The following is a 6381-nucleotide window of genomic DNA, read 5'->3' on the forward strand; positions in this document are numbered from 1 at the left end:
ACTAGCACATGTCTATAATCCCACATTTAGAAGGCAGAGACAGAGGGATCAGAAGTTCAAGATCATTCTTGGCTATATAGTGAATTTGAGGTCTGTCTGGGTTGCATGAGATACTGTCTAAAAAAAAAAAAAAAGAAAGAAAAGACAATAAAATATAAAAGAAAGACAAGAAAATGTTCTTTTTAATGGTCACATAATATTCAATAGTAGTGACAAGTCTATTACTTTAAAATCTCTTTTTTGGCTGCAGCCACTGTCATGGAGCCTATACCACTGGGCATCAGATACCACTCATTGTGCTCTTCTGATCCCAGGTCCAAAATGGCAACCTTCAAGAGCCAGATTATTGTGAGTCTTCCTAAAGAAGAACAGGCCCTCTGAAACAAGGTTACAGTTGTTGGGGATGGTGCTGTTGGCATGGTTTGTGCCATTAGTACCTTAGTGAAGGACTTGGCAGATGAGCTTGCTTTTGTTGTTGCCATGCAAGACAAACTGAAGGGAGAGATGATAGATTTCCAGCATAGCAGTCTTTTTCTTGAGATCACCAAAAATTGTTTCCAGCAGAGGCTAAAACATGACTGCAGACTCGAAGCTGGTCATTTTCATAGTGGGCCCATCAGCAAGAGGGAGAACTGGCCCAGTCTGGCCCAGTGAGATGTACATTTTCAAGTTCATCATTCCCAGCATTGTGACATACAGTCCAAACTGCAAGCTGCTTGTCTCTTCAAACCCAGTGGATATCTTGACCTATGTGGCTTAGAAGCTAAGTGGCTTTCCTAAAAAACAAGTTATTGGGAGTGGTAGCAATCTGGGTTCAGCTGGGTTCCTATTCCCTGATGGGAGAAAGGCTGGGAGTTCACAGGCTGAGCAGTGGTGGATGTGGCCTTGAGGAGCCGGGGGCTCCCTCCCTGTGTGGAGTGCTGTGGAGGTAGTTGTGTCTCCCTGAAATTCTGGGTAAACTAGGCACTGGTGCAGATAAGGAGCAGTGGAAAGAGGTTCACGAGCAGGTGGTTGATAATGCCTATGAGGTGCTCAAACTGAAAAGCTAAACGTCCTGAGCCATTGCCCTCTGGGTGGCTGACTTGGCCAAGAGCAAAACAAAGAACCTTATGTGGGTACATCCCATTTCTATCATGTCTCTGGAATAAAGGAGGATGCCTTCCTCAGTGTCCCCTGTGTCTTCAGACAAAATGCACTCTTGGATGCTGTAAACATGACTGTGACTCCTGAAGAGGAGGTTCACTTATAAGCTCTGGAGATCCAGAAAGCTGCAGTTCTAAAGTCCATGCTAGCACTGAACTCACTATGTAACCTAGGTTAGTCTCAAACTTGCTGGTCTCAAACTTGCAGCAATGATCCTGTATTAGGATTACAAACATGTGCCACCAAGCCTGGCTTTCTTATGAGAAAAGAAAACTGAGTAATAGGGAATACACATGTCTAAAAAACACATTAAAAGTTCAACCTCATCCACGTGCGGTAGTGTACACCTATAATCACACTCTGAAGACTAAGGCAGGAGAATAGCAAATATTCTGGGCTACATGAGTTTAAAAAATAAAAATAAAAACCAACAAAAAACCGAAACTGAAACAGTTTAAGTCGATTGCTGGTGGAGGGGAAGCTATGTAACTAGGTTAAGCCTGCTTGATGCTCTGAGCCAGTCATAAAAACATAACTCTTCTTTTGTTCTTTTTCCTTTTGTAGATACTTGCCAACACCTGCACTTCCTTTCCCAGCATCCTGGGCTTTTTTTTTTTTTTTTTTTTTTTTTACTTTTTTCTCTGAAGCTACCTTTTTGTTTGTTTTGAGACAGGTTCTTACTATGTAGCCCTGTCTAGGCTAACTCACTATATGGACCAGGCTTGTCTGAAATCCGTAACTCCACCTGCCTTGGCAGTGGAGTGCGGGGATTAGGTGTGGGCACCGCCACTCCTGGCCTGGTTACTTCCCTTTGCCATTGCAGATCCCCCAAGCCTGACTCAAAAAGGAAAGGAGCCTCTCTCTCTTCTCCATCTCCCTCCTCCAGGAAGCTCAAAGATTAACAGTTTGTGTGCCCTGCAGCTTTCCTTTTTTAATTATAATAAAATTGCCCTCAAGATTATTTATTTATTTAGATTTCATCTTTTATTTCAGAAAATTAGCAGGTTTGGTGCAAACTGGATTGATACTTCCAAAAAGCAAGCTCTTAGCTGCAGAGACTTAAGGTTTTTAATCTTTATCCAGTAACAACACTTCTAGGAATCCATCCTATGGGTATAATCATCAAAATAGACAAAGATAAGTACTGTTTTAGCTGGGGAAATTGAAAAACCTATTTAAAAATCTATTGTCTGCGAAGTAAGACATGTGTATTCCTACCCCCACCAACCAGAAAAACACTTCCAAACACTCAGTGACAAGGAAAAATGTGCACATTCTATTAAAAGTAGGATGCAAAGCTCCTCATGTGGTGAGATCACAGCTCCATCAATACATGGAAAACTAGAAGTATGTCAAAGCAGTAGGTGCTCATGTTTAGAGATTACGTATATTGTTTCCTACTTTTGACTCTTCTGTTATTTCTTCAGTTTTATGTAGTTTCTGTACTGTGTAGTCAAATCTTGCAATCAAAAGATTACACAAACAGAAATACAACCCCTGGGGTTGTGGGCTAGTTTGGGTATAAAGGGGCTTTAAGACATGAGAACCTAACCTGGACTCCAGTACCCCTGTTGAAATGAAGCTGGGTGTGGCCTTGTGAGCTAGTAATGCCAGCACTGTGGCGTCAGAGACCAAAGGGTCCCTTTGGCTGGCTGGCTAGACTAACTAAATTGGAGAGGTTTATTGAGAGACCCTATTTGTCTCAGTAAGAAACAAAGATGATGACGAGGAGGGCTGGGAAGATGGCTCAGTGGTTAAAAGCATGTTCTGCTCTTGCAAAGGACAGGAGTTTGGGTCCAGACCCACACTGAGCCATCCATAGTCACCTGTAACTGGCTCCAGGGGATCCTCCATCCTGTGTGGATACTACACACACACACACACACACACACACACACACACACTGAGGAGGCAGTGTCATCTTTCCTCCCTTCCTCTGCCTCATCTGATAGTCTGTCTTTGAAGAAGTACCTAGTGGCAGAAGCAAATTACAGAAGGTCCTAGAAGAGTAGGGTTCTCAGCCTAGGCTGTCCACTGGAAGATCTGAAGAGCTTCCCTTTCCTGGCCCCACCTCTGAGTCTCAATGTTCACACAGTCTGGTTCTCAACCTTCCTAATGCTTTGACCCTTTAATACAGTTCCTCATGTTGTGATGACCCCCAACTATAACATTATTTTACTTTTTGCTTCATAACTGTAATTTTGCTACTATTAAGGGTCATTTGATTTTCAAAGGGGTCGTAACCCATTGGTTGAGAAGCACTGGTCCAAGGTGAGCCTAGCCTTCAGCATGTTCTAAAACTCCCTTAGTGATCCTGATGGCTTCCCCAAGTTCCCCCAAGTTCCACTAGTTTCAGACCCAAGCCCTACTGGCCTGCAACCATTAAACACTCCTGTTTTATTTCCCCAGGAAGAAATCATCCCAGAGCTGGCCAACGACTCCAGAGACTGTCTTAGATCAGACCTTTGGCAGCAGCTACAGCCTTTGTTGTTTTCCAAAGGTGTTTACTTTCACATTGACAAGTGTCTGCACTAGCAATTGCCTTTCTGTGTAGGCACCAAGATAAGTGAATCAGCAGAAAAGCCAGCCCAGTTCAGACAAGCTTGGGAGGACCCTGCTACACCTCAACACAACAATGCAATCCTATTGTAAAACAGACTAACTGAAACGATTTTCTTGGTTTGAAAATGAAATACTCAGCTTGTGTTCAGGGTAAGAACATGGTATCAAAGAGGGCGCATGGAAATAGGGAAATCTCAACCATTATCAGGCATTATACGGATGCTACTAATGTATTTCACATAGCTCCATTTTTATACAATAACAACAAAAGCAACAATGACAGTAAAAATTACCAGTTTTTAGCTCTTTACTGAGAACTAGGTACCTATTCTTGATGTTTCATTTGGATTTTCTTTTATAAGTTATACTTATTTATTTTGTGTGTGTGTGTGTGTGTGTGTGTGTGTGTGTGTGTGTGTGTGTGTCTAGGTCAAAGGACAATCTCTGTGAGTTAATCCTCTCCTCTCATATGGGTTCAGGAGACTGAACTCAAGCCATTAGATTTGCAAGCAGTCTCCTTTAGCAGCTGAGTTATCTTGACAACCTTGGCATTTGACAACCCTGTCAGGTAGATGGTCTTATCATCCTCATTTTATGAATCAAGTAATCAGGGCACCAACTCACTAAATATTTGCTAGCCCTTAAATGACAGCTAGAAAATATTATATTCCACTTTGTTATTTAAAAAAGATTGATTTTTATTGTTTTCAGTTACATGTATGTGTATGTGTGCAGGTATGTGCATGTGGATGCAGGTGTCTGAGGAGAGCAGAGGAGTTAGGAGTTTCAGGAGTTGGAGTTACAGGCGGTTGGGAGCTGTCTCGCACAGCTGCTGGGAATTAAACTTGGGTCCTCTGGAAGTCGTTAGTGCATGTTCTTAACCACTGAGCCATCTCTCCACTCCAAGTTTCATTTGTGTTTGTTTGTTTGTTTTTCATTGTTGTTTGAGTTAGGGTCTTTCGACATAGACTAGACTAGCCTTGAATTCCCAATGTAACCCAGGTTGCCCTCCAACTCATGGTACTCCTGCATTGGCCTCTCAATGCTGGGATCACAGACATGTATCACCACCTAGCTGGGCAGAGGTTATGCTATTAACATTTTTCAAGTCTATTCCTACTTAACATAAAAAAAAATTTTCTTTTTCAAAAAATTTTTTAAATTCATTTTATTTTATCTGTGAATGTTTTGTCTCTCTCTCTTTGTGTGTATACCTCGTGTGTGCTTGATGGCCTTAGAAGTCAGAAGAGAATATCAAATCTGGAACTGGAGTAGCAGATGGTTGTGAACCACCATGAGGGTGTAGTTGATCCTGAGTCACTGAGCTATCTCTCCAGTCCAGAGAAATTAAGTTTCAAAATAATAATATACTAAGGAGCTTTCAGTGTTTTTACTTTTATCATTTTCTATTTTCATTTTGTTCTTTTCTGTTACATTGTGTGTGTGTGTGTGTGTGTGTGTGTGTGTGTGTGTGTGTGTGTGTATGTGCACACTGGAGCTCATGCCACAGTGCTCCAGTGACGATCAAAGGACAACTTGTGGACCTTAGTTCTCTCTTTCCACCATGTAGGTTTGAGGAGATGGAACTCAGGTCATTAGGCTGGCTTGTAAAAGCCTTTATCTGCTGAGCCATCACACATGTCTTTGCCATTTTTGGTGGAAATTATTTAAAAAAAACAACAACAACAAATGCTTGACCCCTTTTAGCAAAGAGGAAGGACATCAGAAGAAGAAAACAGGAAACAAGTTAGGAACCTGCCACAGAGGGCCTCTGACAGGCTCTGCCCTGCAAACTATCAAAGCAGACGCTGAGACTTATGGCCAACTGTTGGGCAGAGTGCATGGAATCTTATGAAAGAAGTGGGAAATAGTAAGATCTGGAGAGGACAGGAACTCCACAAGGAGAGCAACAGAACCAGAAAATTTGAACACAGGGTCTTCCTAGAGACTTATGCTCCAACCAAGTACCAGGCATGGAGATAACCTAGAACCCCTGCACAGATGTAGCCCATGGCAGTTTAGTGTCCAAGTGGGTTACATAATAATGGGAAGAGGGACTGCCTCTGACATAATCTGATTGGCCTGCTTTTTGATTACCTTCCCCTGAGGGAGGAGCAGCCTTACCAGGCCACAGAAGATGACAATGCAGCCACTCCTGATGAGACCTGGTAGACTAGGATCAGAAGGAAGGAGAGGAGGACCTCCCCTATCAGTAGACTTGGAGAGGGGCATGCGTGAAGAAGGGGGAGGGAGGGTAGGATCGGAAGGGGAGGAGGGAGGGGCTTATGGGGGGATAGAAAGTGAATAAAGTGTAATTTAAAAAATTTTTTTTAAAAAAAGACACAGTCTCTGCACCATCTCTGTTCAGTATATGGAGGGCAAGATGGAGCCTGGTTGTGTATTCAGGTCTGTAGAGTTGAGTCTTTCTCACTTTCTGGACTGGATAACTGTTGGTCTTCTCTCTTTTGCCCCCTTGTGCAGATGACAGACCCCTACAGCTCACTGCCAAGCTGCTGAGCTCTGCCAGACAGCTGTGTTGCTCCAGGTGGGCCTTGCTGTTCCTCAGCCTCAGCAGACTGGGCAGGGTGACCCAAAGCAGCCATACTCATAGGCTGATCTGCTCTGTACAAGGACAGGTGGGAAAAGTTCAGTGGCCACTGGATGTATGGTCTGCAG

General features: G+C 43.1%; 1 pseudogene; it reads left to right on the forward strand.

Annotated features, from left to right (window-relative positions):
- The first annotated feature begins 321 nt into the window (after window positions 1–321).
- On the forward strand, window positions 322–1249 carry LOC129687809 (L-lactate dehydrogenase A chain-like; annotated as a pseudogene).
- Window positions 1250–6381: the final 5132 nt, after the last annotated feature.

This window comes from Psammomys obesus, unplaced genomic scaffold, assembly GCF_907164565.1.
Source record: "Psammomys obesus unplaced genomic scaffold, mPsaObe1.curated_primary_1811, whole genome shotgun sequence".
NCBI lineage: Eukaryota > Metazoa > Chordata > Mammalia > Rodentia > Muridae > Psammomys > Psammomys obesus.